The sequence below is a fragment of the Mesoplodon mirus genome, assembly GCF_964341445.2.
Source record: "Mesoplodon mirus genome assembly, contig: SUPER_7_unloc_1, whole genome shotgun sequence".
Lineage (NCBI taxonomy): Eukaryota > Metazoa > Chordata > Mammalia > Artiodactyla > Ziphiidae > Mesoplodon > Mesoplodon mirus.
This window is the reverse complement of record NW_028295815.1, coordinates 6,148,837-6,165,528: the sequence shown is the minus strand read 5'-3', so window position 1 is coordinate 6,165,528 and position 16,692 is coordinate 6,148,837.

Below are 16,692 nucleotides of genomic sequence, written 5' to 3'. Positions count from 1 at the left end.
TCATTCCAGGTTGCATCAGAGACCCTGAAGGAATTGTAAAGAATTTCCCTGTTTCTTTGTTCTGTTTTTGAAATTCCTTTTTAGAGTGGGTTTGAGCTGATTCTCGCTGCCCTGTTTATGCCAGTCTAGACACACTTGATTCCCTTACAGAGACATATCAATACATAGGTTTTAAGATTCTTACTAGTCAGATCTATTCCTCTGCGGGAAATATGGGGTTTTGAGTCCCTTTCACTGAGGAAGGTGTAGGTCTTGTCTATTCCATAGTAGGTTTTTGGAACGGTACCTGTGCTTATATCAAACTCTGGTTTGATGCATCACCCCACCTCTCCTTCCCCCTTAAGCAGGCATAAGAGTGTTTTCTAAATGTGAGACTCTGTTCTCTTGCCTAACTCAGTTCATGTGTAGCCATGTTTACAGGATCTTCCTAAGTGATATCTTATGATAAGTTTCTTTTCCTGTGTGACTTCTTTCACTTAGAATCATCGTACCTGAATCCACTCATTTTGCTGCTACTGGTCTTATGACATTGATTTCATGGTTGAGGGATATTCCATCGTACGTAAGTTCCACAATGTTTGGAACCATTTTTATATTTCCTGGGATATTTCAGGTGTACCCAGGTTGAGGTTCCTGTAAGCAGTGCAGCCCTCAATTTGGGCGTGGCTCTGTCTTATGGATTTTCAGTTTTCCCAAGGTATATTCCCTAGACTGGAAGTGCCCTTGGCTCTGTAGCTCTGTTGTTTACTTGTTTTAGGGAACACAATGCACTCTTCCAGTGAGGCAGTTGGCAACTTACATCCGGCCCATCAGCATAACAAGGCTCCCTGTTCTCCAGGGCCTGTCTTGCCTTTCTGGTTTTTACACATTTTGTGGATGTTCGTTTTGACCGGTGGGAAGTGATACTTCTTTGTAGTGCAGATTTGCATTGCCCGCTTGCTTGCTTGGCCAAAAAGGGCGTATGCGTTTTCTCCTGAATATATTCAGGAGAAAACGCATACGCCCTTTTTGGCCAAGTGCATCATTGTCGAAGTTGTGCCCCTCTTCCTGTGCTTTACAGGCGATTCCAACGTACCTCTTGAAATCTGTTTCCTGCTATTCTGCCTCGCTTTCAAGTCCGCCTCGTTGCCTTCCCTCAACAGATTTTTGGACGATAGTGGGCCTTGATTACTCTGCCAGTTTGTGAATTGCTGTGCCCCTGAGCTCCATTTATCAACTCGTTTTTTGTGAGCTGAACGCAAGTCCAAACTTTTGGTTCAGGACCTATACTGGTTCCCGGTGTGTGGCTGAGACTTTGGTTAATTCTTCTTCCTGCCGGGAAATTAGAGTGACATGTGCCCATCCAAATGCCTAACAGCTACTCTCTCATTGGTTCTCCCTCTTCCCTTTCATCCTCTGCCAAATTGGCAACCTGTGCGAACCAGGAGCTTAAAGGGGCTGTCTCTCCAAGTTGGGAGATTGATAGGAAAGCAGTTGGAAAGTCAAACCGGAGCACCAGGAGAGGGGCTCTTCGTTGAGTTTTAGAAACCTTTTGTATTCACAGTGTGTCCATTCTCTAGGTTTCCCGTACATGTTATAGCTGTAGTAATATTCGCTTCAACCTGGAGAGCTGGGACCCAAGGAATGGGAGCCATGCATTATTGCTTTAAAGGGTCTGCATTTGCTCACCCAATCTCACCAATCCCCTCAGTCCAAAGTGTCCAGCCTTATGCCACATCCAGCTGTCATTGTAGATAGGGTCATTCCAGGTTGCATCAGAGACCCTGAAGGAATTGTAAAGAATTTCCGTGTTTCTTTGTTCTGTTTTTGAAATTCCTTTTTAGAGTGTGTTTGAGCTGATTCTCGCTGCCATGTTTATGCCAGTCTAGACACACTTGATTCCCTTACGGAGACATATCAATACATAGGTTTTAAGATTCTTACTAGTCAGATCTATTCCTCTGCGGGAAATATGGGGTTTTGAGTCCCTTTCACTGAGGAAGGTGTAGGTCTTGTCTATTCCATAGTTGGTTTTTGGAATGGTACCTGTGCTTATATCAAACTCTGGTTTGATGCATCACCCCACCTCTCCTTCCCCCTTAAGCAGGCATAAGAGTGTTTTCTAAATGTGAGACTCTGTTCTCTTGCCTAACTCAGTTCATGTGTAGCCATGTTTACAGGATCTTCCTAAGTGATATCTTATGATAAGTTTCTTTTCCTGTGTGACTTCTTTCACTTAGAATCATCGTACCTGAATCCACTCATTTTGCTGCTACTGGTCTTATGACATTGATTTCATGGCTGAGGGATATTCCATCGTACGTAAGTTCCACAATGTTTGGAACCATTTTTATATTTCCTGGGATATTTCAGGTGTACCCAGGTTGAGGTTCCTGTAAGCAGTGCAGCCCTCAATTTGGGGGTGGCTCTGTCTTATGGATTTTCAGGTTTCCCAAGGTATATTCCCTAGACTGGAAGTGCCCTTGGCTCTGTAGCTCTGTTGTTTACTTGTTTTAGGGAACACAATGCACTCCTCCAGTGAGGCAGTTGGCAACTTACATCCCGCCCATCAGCATAACAAGGCTCCCTGTTCTCCAGGGCCTGTCTTGCCTTTCTGGTTTTTACACATTTTGTGGATGTCCCTTTTGACCGGTGGGAAGTGATACTTCTTTGTAGTGCAGATTTGCATTGCCCGCTTGCTTGCTTGGCCAAAAAGGGCATATGCGTTTTCTCCTGAATATATTCAGGAGAAAACGCATACGCCCTTTTTGGCCAAGTGCATCATTGTCGAAGTTGTGCCCCTCTTCCTGTGCTTTACAGGCGATTCCAACGTACCTCTTGAAATCTGTTTCCTGCTATTCTGCCTCGTTTTCAAGTCCCCCTCGTTGCCTTCCCTCAACAAATTTTTGGACGATAGTTGGCCTTGATTACTCTGCCGTTTTGTGAATTGCTGTGCCCCTGAGCTCCATTTTTCAACTCGTTTCTTGTGAGCTGAACGCAAGTCCAAACTTTTGGTTCAGGACCTATACTGGTTCCCGGTGTGTGGCTGAGACTTTGGTTAATTCTTCTTCCTGCCGGGAAATTAGAGTGACATGTGCCCATCCAAATGCCTAACAGCTACTCTCTCATTGGTTCTCCCTCTTCCCTTTCATCCTCTGCCAAATTGGCAACCTGTGCGAACCAGGAGCTTAAAGGGGCTGTCTCTCCAAGTTGGGAGATTGATAGGAAAGCAGTTGGAAAGTCAAACCGGAGCACCAGGAGAGGGGCTCTTCGTTGAGTTTTAGAAACCTTTTGTATTCACAGTGTGTCCATTCTCAAGGTTTCCGGTACATGTTATAGCTGTAGTAATATTCCCTTCAACCTGGAGAGCTGGGACCCATGGAATGTGTGCCATGCATTATTGCTTTAAGGGTCTGCAGTTGCTCACCCAATCTCACCAATCCTCTCAGTCCCAAGTGTCCAGCCTTATGCCACATCCAGCTGTCATTGTAGATAGGGTCATTCCAGGTTGCATCAGAGACCCTGAAGGAATTGTAAAGAATTTCCCTGTTTCTTTGTTCTGTTTTTGAAATTCCTTTTTAGAGTGGGTTTGAGCTGATTCTCGCTGCCCTGTTTATGCCAGTCTAGACACACTTGATTCCCTTACGGAGACATATCAATACATAGGTTTTAAGATTCTTACTAGTCAGATCTATTCCTCTGCGGGAAATATGGGGTTTTGAGTCCCTTTCACTGAGGAAGGTGTAGGTCTTGTCTATTCCATAGTTGGTTTTTGGAACGGTACCTGTGCTTATATCAAACTCTGGTTTGATGCATCACCCCACCTCTCCTTCCCCCTTAAGCAGGCATAAGAGTGTTTTCTAAATGTGAGACTCTGTTCTCTTTCCTAACTCAGTTCATGGTAGCCATGTTTACAGGATCTTCCTAAGTGATATCTTAGGATAAGTTTCTTTTCCTGTGTGACTTCTTTCACTTAGAATCATCGTACCTGAATCCACTCATTTTGCTGCTACTGGTCTTATGACATTGATTTCATGGCTGAGGGATATTCCATCGTACGTAAGTTCCACAATGTTTGGAACCATTTTTATATTTCCTGGGATATTTCAGGTGTACCCAGGTTGAGGTTCCTGTAAGCAGTGCAGCCCTCAATTTGGGGGTGGCTCTGTGTTATGGATTTTCAGTTTTCCCAAGGTATATTCCCTAGACTGGAAGTGCCCTTGGCTCTGTAGCTCTGTTGTTTACTTGTTTTAGGGAACACAATGCACTCCTCCAGTGAGGCAGTTGGCAACTTACATCCCGCCCATCAGCATAACAAGGCTCCCTGTTCTCCAGGGCCTGTCTTGCCTTTCTGGTTTTTACACATTTTGTGGATGTCCCTTTTGACCGGTGGGAAGTGATACTTCTTTGTAGTGCAGATTTGCATTGCCCGCTTGCTTGCTTGGCCAAAAAGGGCGTATGCGTTTTCTCCTGAATATATTCAGGAGAAAACGCATACGCCCTTTTTGGCCAAGTGCATCATTGTCGAAGTTGTGCCCCTCTTCCTGTGCTTTACAGGCGATTCCAACGTACCTCTTGAAATCTGTTTCCTGCTATTCTGCCTCGCTTTCAAGTCCGCCTCGTTGCCTTCCCTCAACAGATTTTTGGACGATAGTTGGCCTTGATTACTCTGCCAGTTTGTGAATTGCTGTGCCCCTGAGCTCCATTTTTCAACTCGTTTCTTGTGAGCTGAACGCAAGTCCAAACTTTTGGTTCAGGACCTATACTCGTTCCCAGTGGGTGGCTGAGGCTTTGGTTAATTCTTCTTCCTGCCGGGAAATTAGAGTGACATGTGCCCATCCAAATGCCTAACAGCTACTCTCTCATTGGTTCTCCCTCTTCCCTTTCATCCTCTGCCAAATTGGCAACCTGTGCGAACCAGGAGCTTAAAGGGGCTGTCTCTCCAAGTTGGGAGATTGATAGGAAAGCAGTTGGAAAGTCAAACCGGAGCACCAGGAGAGGGGCTCTTCGTTGAGTTTTAGAAACCTTTCGTATTCACAGTGTGTCCATTCTCTAGGTTTCCCGTACATGTTATAGCTATAGTAATATTCCCTTCAACTTGGAGAGCTGGGACCCAAGGAATGGGAGCCATGCATTATTGCTTTAAAGGGTCTGCATTTGCTCACCCAATCTCACCAATCCCCTCAGTCCAAAGTGTCCAGCCTTATGCCACATCCAGCTGTCATTGTAGATAGGGTCATTCCAGGTTGCATCAGAGACCCTGAAGGAATTGTAAAGAATTTCCCTGTTTCTTTGTTCTGTTTTTGAAATTCCTTTTTAGAGTGGGTTTGAGCTGATTCTCGCTGCCCTGTTTATGCCAGTCTAGACACACTTGATTCCCTTACAGAGACATATCAATACATAGGTTTTAAGATTCTTACTAGTCAGATCTATTCCTCTGCGGGAAATATGGGGTTTTGAGTCCCTTTCACTGAGAAAGGTGTAGGTCTTGTCTATAACATAGTTGGTTTTTGGAACGGTACCTCTGCTTATATCAAACTCTGGTTTGATGCATCACCCCACCTCTCCTTCCCCCTTAAGCAGGCATAAGAGTATTTTCTAAATGTGAGACTCAGTTCTCTTGCCTAACTCAGTTCATGTGTAGCCATGTTTACAGGATCTTCCTAAGTGATATCTTATGATAAGTTTCTTTTCCTGTGTGACTTCTTTCACTTAGAATCATCGTACCTGAATCCACTCATTTTGCTGCTACTGGTCTTATGACATTGATTTCATGGCTGAGGGATATTCCATCGTATGTAAGTTCCACAATGTTTGGAACCATTTTTATATTTCCTGGGATATTTCAGGTGTACCCAGGTTGAGGTTCCTGTAAGCAGTGCAGCCCTCAATTTGGGGGTGGCTCTGTCTTATGGATTTTCAGTTTTCCCAAGGTATATTCCCTAGACTGGAAGTGCCCTTGGCTCTGTAGCTCTGTTGTTTACTTGTTTTAGGGAACACAATGCACTCCTCCAGTGAGGCAGTTGGCAACTTACATCCCGCCCATCAGCATAACAAGGCTCCCTGTTCTCCAGGGCCTGTCTTGCCTTTCTGGTTTTTACACATTTTGTGGATGTCCCTTTTGACCGGTGGGAAGTGATACTTCTTTGTAGTGCAGATTTGCATTGCCCGCTTGCTTGCTTGGCCAAAAAGGGCGTATGCGTTTTCTCCTGAATATATTCAGGAGAAAACGCATACGCCCTTTTTGGCCAAGTGCATCATTGTCGAAGTTGTGCCCCTCTTCCTGTGCTTTACAGGCGATTCCAACGTACCTCTTGAAATCTGTTTCCTGCTATTCTGCCTCGCTTTCAAGTCCGCCTCGTTGCCTTCCCTCAACAGATTTTTGGACGATAGTGGGCCTTGATTACTCTGCCAGTTTGTGAATTGCTGTGCCCCTGAGCTCCATTTTTCAACTCGTTTTTTGTGAGCTGAACGCAAGTCCAAACTTTTGGTTCAGGACCTATACTGGTTCCCGGTGGGTGGCTGAGACTTTGGTTAATTCTTCTTCCTGCCGGGAAATTAGAGTGACATGTGCCCATCCAAATGCCTAACAGCTACTCTCTCATTGGTTCTCCCTCTTCCCTTTCATCCTCTGCCAAATTGGCAACCTGTGCGAACCAGGAGCTTAAAGGGGCTGTCTCTCCAAGTTGGGAGATTGATAGGAAAGCAGTTGGAAAGTCAAACTGGAGCAGCAGGAGAGGGGCTCTTCGTTGAGTTTTAGAAACCTTTCGTATTCACAGTGTGTCCATTCTCTAGGTTTCCCGTACACGTTATAGTTGTAGTAATATTCCCTTCAACCTGGAGAGCTGGGACCCATGGAATGGGTGCCATGCATTATTGCTTTAAAGGGTCTGCATTTGCTCACCCAATCTCACCAATCCTCTCAGTCCCAAGTGTCCAGCCTTATGCCACATCCAGCTGTCATTGTAGATAGGGTCATTCCAGGTTGCATCAGAGACCCTGAAGGAATTGTAAAGAATTTCCCTGTTTCTTTGTTCTGTTTTTGAAATTCCTTTTTAGAGTGGGTTTGAGCTGATTCTCGCTGCCCTGTTTATGCCAGTCTAGACACACTTGATTCCCTTACAGAGACATATCAATACATAGGTTTTAAGATTCTTACTAGTCAGATCTATTCCTCTGCGGGAAATATGGGGTTTTGAGTCCCTTTCACTGAGGAAGGTGTAGGTCTTGTCTATTCCATAGTAGGTTTTTGGAACGGTACCTGTGCTTATATCAAACTCTGGTTTGATGCATCACCCCACCTCTCCTTCCCACTTAAGCAGGCATAAGAGTGTTTTCTAAATGTGAGACTCTGTTCTCTTGCCTAACTCAGTTCATGTGTAGCCATGTTTACAGGATCTTCCTAAGTGATATCTTATGATAAGTTGCTTTTCCTGTGTGACTTCTTTCACTTAGAATCATCGTACCTGAATCCACTCATTTTGCTGCTACTGGTCTTATGACATTGATTTCATGGTTGAGGGATATTCCATCGTACGTAAGTTCCACAATGTTTGGAACCATTTTTATATTTCCTGGGATATTTCAGGTGTACCCAGGTTGAGGTTCCTGTAAGCAGTGCAGCCCTCAATTTGGGCGTGGCTCTGTCTTATGGATTTTCAGTTTTCCCAAGGTATATTCCCTAGACTGGAAGTGCCCTTGGCTCTGTAGCTCTGTTGTTTACTTGTTTTAGGGAACACAATGCACTCTTCCAGTGAGGCAGTTGGCAACTTACATCCGGCCCATCAGCATAACAAGGCTCCCTGTTCTCCAGGGCCTGTCTTGCCTTTCTGGTTTTTACACATTTTGTGGATGTTCGTTTTGACCGGTGGGAAGTGATACTTCTTTGTAGTGCAGATTTGCATTGCCCGCTTGCTTGCTTGGCCAAAAAGGGCGTATGCGTTTTCTCCTGAATATATTCAGGAGAAAACGCATACGCCCTTTTTGGCCAAGTGCATCATTGTCGAAGTTGTGCCCCTCTTCCTGTGCTTTACAGCCGATTCCAACGTACCTCTTGAAATCTGTTTCCTGCTATTCTGCCTCGCTTTCAAGTCCGCCTCGTTGCCTTCCCTCAACAGATTTTTGGACGATAGTGGGCCTTGATTACTCTGCCAGTTTGTGAATTGCTGTGCCCCTGAGCTCCATTTATCAACTCGTTTTTTGTGAGCTGAACGCAAGTCCAAACTTTTGGTTCAGGACCTATACTGGTTCCCGGTGTGTGGCTGAGACTTTGGTTAATTCTTCTTCCTGCCGGGAAATTAGAGTGACATGTGCCCATCCAAATGCCTAACAGCTACTCTCTCATTGGTTCTCCCTCTTCCCTTTCATCCTCTGCCAAATTGGCAACCTGTGCGAAACAGGAGCTTAAAGGGGCTGTCTCTCCAAGTTGGGAGATTGATAGGAAAGCAGTTGGAAAGTCAAACCGGAGCACCAGGAGAGGGGCTCTTCGTTGAGTTTTAGAAACCTTTTGTATTCACAGTGTGTCCATTCTCTAGGTTTCCCGTACATGTTATAGCTGTAGTAATATTCCCTTCAACCTGGAGAGCTGGGACCCAAGGAATGGGAGCCATGCATTATTGCTTTAAAGGGTCTGCATTTGCTCACCCAATCTCACCAATCCCCTCAGTCCAAAGTGTCCAGCCTTATGCCACATCCAGCTGTCATTGTAGATAGGGTCATTCCAGGTTGCATCAGAGACCCTGAAGGAATTGTAAAGAATTTCCCTGTTTCTTTGTTCTGTTTTTGAAATTCCTTTTTAGAGTGTGTTTGAGCTGATTCTCGCTGCCATGTTTATGCCAGTCTAGACACACTTGATTCCCTTACGGAGACATATCATTACATAGGTTTTAAGATTCTTACTAGTCAGATCTATTCCTCTGCGGGCAATATGGGGTTTTGAGTCCCTTTCACTGAGGAAGGTGTAGGTCTTGTCTATTCCATAGTTGGTTTTTGGAATGGTACCTGTGCTTATATCAAACTCTGGTTTGATGCATCACCCCACCTCTCCTTCCCCCTTAAGCAGGCATAAGAGTGTTTTCTAAATGTGAGACTCTGTTCTCTTGCCTAACTCAGTTCATGTGTAGCCATGTTTACAGGATCTTCCTAAGTGATATCTTATGATAAGTTTCTTTTCCTGTGTGACTTCTTTCACTTAGAATCATCGTACCTGAATCCACTCATTTTGCTGCTACTGGTCTTATGACATTGATTTCATGGCTGAGGGATATTCCATCGTACGTAAGTTCCACAATGTTTGGAACCATTTTTATATTTCCTGGGATATTTCAGGTGTACCCAGGTTGAGGTTCCTGTAAGCAGTGCAGCCCTCAATTTGGGGGTGGCTCTGTCTTATGGATTTTCAGGTTTCCCAAGGTATATTCCCTAGACTGGAAGTGCCCTTGGCTCTGTAGCTCTGTTGTTTACTTGTTTTAGGGAACACAATGCACTCCTCCAGTGAGGCAGTTGGCAACTTACATCCCGCCCATCAGCATAACAAGGCTCCCTGTTCTCCAGGGCCTGTCTTGCCTTTCTGGTTTTTACACATTTTGTGGATGTCCCTTTTGACCGGTGGGAAGTGATACTTCTTTGTAGTGCAGATTTGCATTGCCCGCTTGCTTGCTTGGCCAAAAAGGGCGTATGCGTTTTCTCCTGAATATATTCAGGAGAAAACGCATACGCCCTTTTTGGCCAAGTGCATCATTGTCGAAGTTGTGCCCCTCTTCCTGTGCTTTACAGGCGATTCCAACGTACCTCTTGAAATCTGTTTCCTGCTATTCTGCCTCGTTTTCAAGTCCGCCTCGTTGCCTTCCCTCAACAGATTTTTGGACGATAGTTGGCCTTGATTACTCTGCCATTTTGTGAATTGCTGTGCCCCTGAGCTCCATTTTTCAACTCGTTTCTTGTGAGCTGAACGCAAGTCCAAACTTTTGGTTCAGGACCTATACTGGTTCCCGGTGTGTGGCTGAGACTTTGGTTAATTCTTCTTCCTGCCGGGAAATTAGAGTGACATGTGCCCATCCAAATGCCTAACAGCTACTCTCTCATTGGTTCTCCCTCTTCCCTTTCATCCTCTGCCAAATTGGCAACCTGTGCGAACCAGGAGCTTAAAGGGGCTGTCTCTCCAAGTTGGGAGATTGATAGGAAAGCAGTTGGAAAGTCAAACCGGAGCACCAGGAGAGGGGCTCTTCGTTGAGTTTTAGAAACCTTTTGTATTCACAGTGTGTCCATTCTCAAGGTTTCCGGTACATGTTATAGCTGTAGTAATATTCCCTTCAACCTGGAGAGCTGGGACCCATGGAATGTGTGCCATGCATTATTGCTTTAAGGGTCTGCAGTTGCTCACCCAATCTCACCAATCCTCTCAGTCCCAAGTGTCCAGCCTTATGCCACATCCAGCTGTCATTGTAGATAGGGTCATTCCAGGTTGCATCAGAGACCCTGAAGGAATTGTAAAGAATTTCCCTGTTTCTTTGTTCTGTTTTTGAAATTCCTTTTTAGAGTGGGTTTGAGCTGATTCTCGCTGCCCTGTTTATGCCAGTCTAGACACACTTGATTCCCTTACGGAGACATATCAATACATAGGTTTTAAGATTCTTACTAGTCAGATCTATTCCTCTGCGGGAAATATGGGGTTTTGAGTCCCTTTCACTGAGGAAGGTGTAGGTCTTGTCTATTCCATAGTTGGTTTTTGGAACGGTACCTGTGCTTATATCAAACTCTGGTTTGATGCATCACCCCACCTCTCCTTCCCCCTTAAGCAGGCATAAGAGTGTTTTCTAAATGTGAGACTCTGTTCTCTTTCCTAACTCAGTTCATGGTAGCCATGTTTACAGGATCTTCCTAAGTGATATCTTAGGATAAGTTTCTTTTCCTGTGTGACTTCTTTCACTTAGAATCATCGTACCTGAATCCACTCATTTTGCTGCTACTGGTCTTATGACATTGATTTCATGGCTGAGGGATATTCCATCGTACGTAAGTTCCACAATGTTTGGAACCATTTTTATATTTCCTGGGATATTTCAGGTGTACCCAGGTTGAGGTTCCTGTAAGCAGTGCAGCCCTCAATTTGGGGGTGGCTCTGTGTTATGGATTTTCAGTTTTCCCAAGGTATATTCCCTAGACTGGAAGTGCCCTTGGCTCTGTAGCTCTGTTGTTTACTTGTTTTAGGGAACACAATGCACTCCTCCAGTGAGGCAGTTGGCAACTTACATCCCGCCCATCAGCATAACAAGGCTCCCTGTTCTCCAGGGCCTGTCTTGCCTTTCTGGTTTTTACACATTTTGTGGATGTCCCTTTTGACCGGTGGGAAGTGATACTTCTTTGTAGTGCAGATTTGCATTGCCCGCTTGCTTGCTTGGCCAAAAAGGGCGTATGCGTTTTCTCCTGAATATATTCAGGAGAAAACGCATACGCCCTTTTTGGCCAAGTGCATCATTGTCGAAGTTGTGCCCCTCTTCCTGTGCTTTACAGGCGATTCCAACGTACCTCTTGAAATCTGTTTCCTGCTATTCTGCCTCGCTTTCAAGTCCGCCTCGTTGCCTTCCCTCAACAGATTTTTGGACGATAGTTGGCCTTGATTACTCTGCCAGTTTGTGAATTGCTGTGCCCCTGACCTCCATTTTTCAACTCGTTTCTTGTGAGCTGAACGCAAGTCCAAACTTTTGGTTCAGGACCTATACTCGTTCCCAGTGGGTGGCTGAGGCTTTGGTTAATTCTTCTTCCTGCTGGGAAATTAGAGTGACATGTGCCCATCCAAATGCCTAACAGCTACTCTCTCATTGGTTCTCCCTCTTCCCTTTCATCCTCTGCCAAATTGGCAACCTGTGCGAACCAGGAGCTTAAAGGGGCTGTCTCTCCAAGTTGGGAGATTGATAGGAAAGCAGTTGGAAAGTCAAACCGGAGCACCAGGAGAGGGGCTCTTCGTTGAGTTTTAGAAACCTTTCGTATTCACAGTGTGTCCATTCTCTAGGTTTCCCGTACATGTTATAGCTATAGTAATATTCCCTTCAACTTGGAGAGCTGGGACCCAAGGAATGGGAGCCATGCATTATTGCTTTAAAGGGTCTGCATTTGCTCACCCAATCTCACCAATCCCCTCAGTCCAAAGTGTCCAGCCTTATGCCACATCCAGCTGTCATTGTAGATAGGGTCATTCCAGGTTGCATCAGAGACCCTGAAGGAATTGTAAAGAATTTCCCTGTTTCTTTGTTCTGTTTTTGAAATTCCTTTTTAGAGTGGGTTTGAGCTGATTCTCGCTGCCCTGTTTATGCCAGTCTAGACACACTTGATTCCCTTACAGAGACATATCAATACATAGGTTTTAAGATTCTTACTAGTCAGATCTATTCCTCTGCGGGAAATATGGGGTTTTGAGTCCCTTTCACTGAGAAAGGTGTAGGTCTTGTCTATAACATAGTTGGTTTTTGGAACGGTACCTGTGCTTATATCAAACTCTGGTTTGATGCATCACCCCACCTCTCCTTCCCCCTTAAGCAGGCATAAGAGTATTTTCTAAATGTGAGACTCAGTTCTCTTGCCTAACTCAGTTCATGTGTAGCCATGTTTACAGGATCTTCCTAAGTGATATCTTATGATAAGTTTCTTTTCCTGTGTGACTTCTTTCACTTAGAATCATCGTACCTGAATCCACTCATTTTGCTGCTACTGGTCTTATGACATTGATTTCATGGCTGAGGGATATTCCATCGTATGTAAGTTCCACAATGTTTGGAACCATTTTTATATTTCCTGGGATATTTCAGGTGTACCCAGGTTGAGGTTCCTGTAAGCAGTGCAGCCCTCAATTTGGGGGTGGCTCTGTCTTATGGATTTTCAGTTTTCCCAAGGTATATTCCCTAGACTGGAAGTGCCCTTGGCTCTGTAGCTCTGTTGTTTACTTGTTTTAGGGAACACAATGCACTCCTCCAGTGAGGCAGTTGGCAACTTACATCCCGCCCATCAGCATAACAAGGCTCCCTGTTCTCCAGGGCCTGTCTTGCCTTTCTGGTTTTTACACATTTTGTGGATGTCCCTTTTGACCGGTGGGAAGTGATACTTCTTTGTAGTGCAGATTTGCATTGCCCGCTTGCTTGCTTGGCCAAAAAGGGCGTATGCGTTTTCTCCTGAATATATTCAGGAGAAAACGCATACGCCCTTTTTGGCCAAGTGCATCATTGTCGAAGTTGTGCCCCTCTTCCTGTGCTTTACAGGCGATTCCAACGTACCTCTTGAAATCTGTTTCCTGCTATTCTGCCTCGCTTTCAAGTCCGCCTCGTTGCCTTCCCTCAACAGATTTTTGGACGATAGTGGGCCTTGATTACTCTGCCAGTTTTTGAATTGCTGTGCCCCTGAGCTCCATTTTTCAACTCGTTTTTTGTGAGCTGAACGCAAGTCCAAACTTTTGGTTCAGGACCTATACTGGTTCCCGGTGTGTGGCTGAGACTTTGGTTAATTCTTCTTCCTGCCGGGAAATTAGAGTGACATGTGCCCATCCAAATGCCTAACAGCTACTCTCTCATTGGTTCTCCCTCTTCCCTTTCATCCTCTGCCAAATTGGCAACCTGTGCGAACCAGGAGCTTAAAGGGGCTGTCTCTCCAAGTTGGGAGATTGATAGGAAAGCAGTTGGAAAGTCAAACCGGAGCACCAGGAGAGGGGCTCTTCGTTGAGTTTTAGAAACCTTTTGTATTCACAGTGTGTCCATTCTCTAGGTTTCCCGTACATGTTATAGCTGTAGTAATATTCCCTTCAACCTGGAGAGCTGGGACCCAAGGAATGGGAGCCATGCATTATTGCTTTAAAGGGTCTGCATTTGCTCACACAATCTCACCAATCCCCTCAGTCCAAAGTGTCCAGCCTTATGCCACATCCAGCTGTCATTGTAGATAGGGTCATTCCAGGTTGCATCAGAGACCCTGAAGGAATTGTAAAGAATTTCCCTGTTTCTTTGTTCTGTTTTTGAAATTCCTTTTTAGAGTGGGTTTGAGCTGATTCTCGCTGCCATGTTTATGCCAGTCTAGACACACTTGATTCCCTTACGGAGACATATCAATACATAGGTTTTAAGATTCTTACTAGTCAGATCTATTCCTCTGCGGGAAATATGGGGTTTTGAGTCCCTTTCACTGAGGAAGGTGTAGGTCTTGTCTATTCCATAGTTGGTTTTTGGAATGGTACCTGTGCTTATATCAAACTCTGGTTTGATGCATCACCCCACCTCTCCTTCCCCCTTAAGCAGGCATAAGAGTGTTTTCTAAATGTGAGACTCTGTTCTCTTGCCTAACTCAGTTCATGTGTAGCCATGTTTACAGGATCTTCCTAAGTGATATCTTATGATAAGTTTCTTTTCCTGTGTGACTTCTTTCACTTAGAATCATCGTACCTGAATCCACTCATTTTGCTGCTACTGGTCTTATGACATTGATTTCATGGCTGAGGGATATTCCATCGTACGTAAGTTCCACAATGTTTGGAACCATTTTTATATTTCCTGGGATATTTCAGGTGTACCCAGGTTGAGGTTCTTGTAAGCAGTGCAGCCCTCAATTTGGGGGTGGCTCTGTCTTATGGATTTTCAGGTTTCCCAAGGTATATTCCCTAGACTGGAAGTGCCCTTGGCTCTGTAGCTCTGTTGTTTACTTGTTTTAGGGAACACAATGCACTCCTCCAGTGAGGCAGTTGGCAACTTACATCCCGCCCATCAGCATAACAAGGCTCCCTGTTCTCCAGGGCCTGTCTTGCCTTTCTGGTTTTTACACATTTTGTGGATGTCCCTTTTGACCGGTGGGAAGTGATACTTCTTTGTAGTGCAGATTTGCATTGCCCGCTTGCTTGCTTGGCCAAAAAGGGCGTATGCGTTTTCTCCTGAATATATTCAGGAGAAAACGCATACGCCCTTTTTGGCCAAGTGCATCATTGTCGAAGTTGTGCCCCGCTTCCTGTGCTTTACAGGCGATTCCAACGTACCTCTTGAAATCTGTTTCCTGCTATTCTGCCTCGCTTTCAAGTCCGCCTCGTTGCCTCCCCTCAACAGATTTTTGGACGATAGTGGGCCTTGATTACTCTGCCAGTTTGTGAATTGCTGTGCCCCTGAGCTCCATTTTTCAACTCGTTTTTTGTGAGCTGAACGCAAGTCCAAACTTTTGGTTCAGGACCTATACTGGTTCCCGGTGTGTGGCTGAGACTTTGGTTAATTCTTCTTCCTGCCGGGAAATTAGAGTGACATGTGCCCATCCAAATGCCTAACAGCTACTCTCTCATTGGTTCTCCCTCTTCCCTTTCATCCTCTGCCAAATTGGCAACCTGTGCGAACCAGGAGCTTAAAGGGGCTGTCTCTCCAAGTTGGGAGATTGATAGGAAAGCAGTTGGAAAGTCAAACCGGAGCACCAGGAGAGGGGCACTTCGTTGAGTTTTAGAAACTTTTGTATTCACAATGTGTCCATTCTCTAGGTTTCCCGTACATGTTATAGCTGTAGTAATATTCCCTTCAACCTGGAGAGCTGGGACCCAAGGAATGGGAGCCATGCATTATTGCTTTAAAGGGTCTGCATTTGCTCACCCAATCTCACCAATCCCCTCAGTCCAAAGTGTCCAGCCTTATGCCACATCCAGCTGTCATTGTAGATAGGGTCATTCCAGGTTGCATCAGAGACCCTGAAGGAATTGTAAAGAATTTCCCTGTTTCTTTGTTCTGTTTTTGAAATTCCTTTTTAGAGTGGGTTTGAGCTGATTCTCGCTGCCATGTTTATGCCAGTCTAGACACACTTGATTCCCTTACGGAGACATATCAATACATAGGTTTTAAGATTCTTACTAGTCAGATCTATTCCTCTGCGGGAAATATGGGGTTTTGAGTCCCTTTCACTGAGGAAGGTGTAGGTCTTGTCTATTCCATAGTTGGTTTTTGGAATGGTACCTGTGCTTATATCAAACTCTGGTTTGATGCATCACCCCACCTCTCCTTCCCCCTTAAGCAGGCATAAGAGTGTTTTCTAAATGTGAGACTCTGTTCTCTTGCCTAACTCAGTTCATGTGTAGCCATGTTTACAGGATCTTCCTAAGTGATATCTTATGATAAGTTTCTTTTCCTGTGTGACTTCTTTCACTTAGAATCATCGTACCTGAATCCACTCATTTTGCTGCTACTGGTCTTATGACATTGATTTCATGGCTGAGGGATATTCCATCGTACGTAAGTTCCACAATGTTTGGAACCATTTTTATATTTCCTGGGATATTTCAGGTGTACCCAGGTTGAGGTTCCTGTAAGCAGTGCAGCCCTCAATTTGGGGGTGGCTCTGTCTTATGGATTTTCAGGTTTCCCAAGGTATATTCCCTAGACTGGAAGTGCCCTTGGCTCTGTAGCTCTGTTGTTTACTTGTTTTAGGGAACACAATGCACTCCTCCAGTGAGGCAGTTGGCAACTTACATCCCGCCCATCAGCATAACAAGGCTCCCTGTTCTCCAGGGCCTGTCTTGCCTTTCTGGTTTTTACACATTTTGTGGATGTCCCTTTTGACCGGTGGGAAGTGATACTTCTTTGTAGTGCAGATTTGCATTGCCCGCTTGCTTGCTTGGCCAAAAAGGGTGTATGCGTTTTCTCCTGAATATATTCAGGAGAAAACGCATACGCCCTTTTTGGCCAAGTGCATCATTGTCGAAGTTGTGCCCCTCTT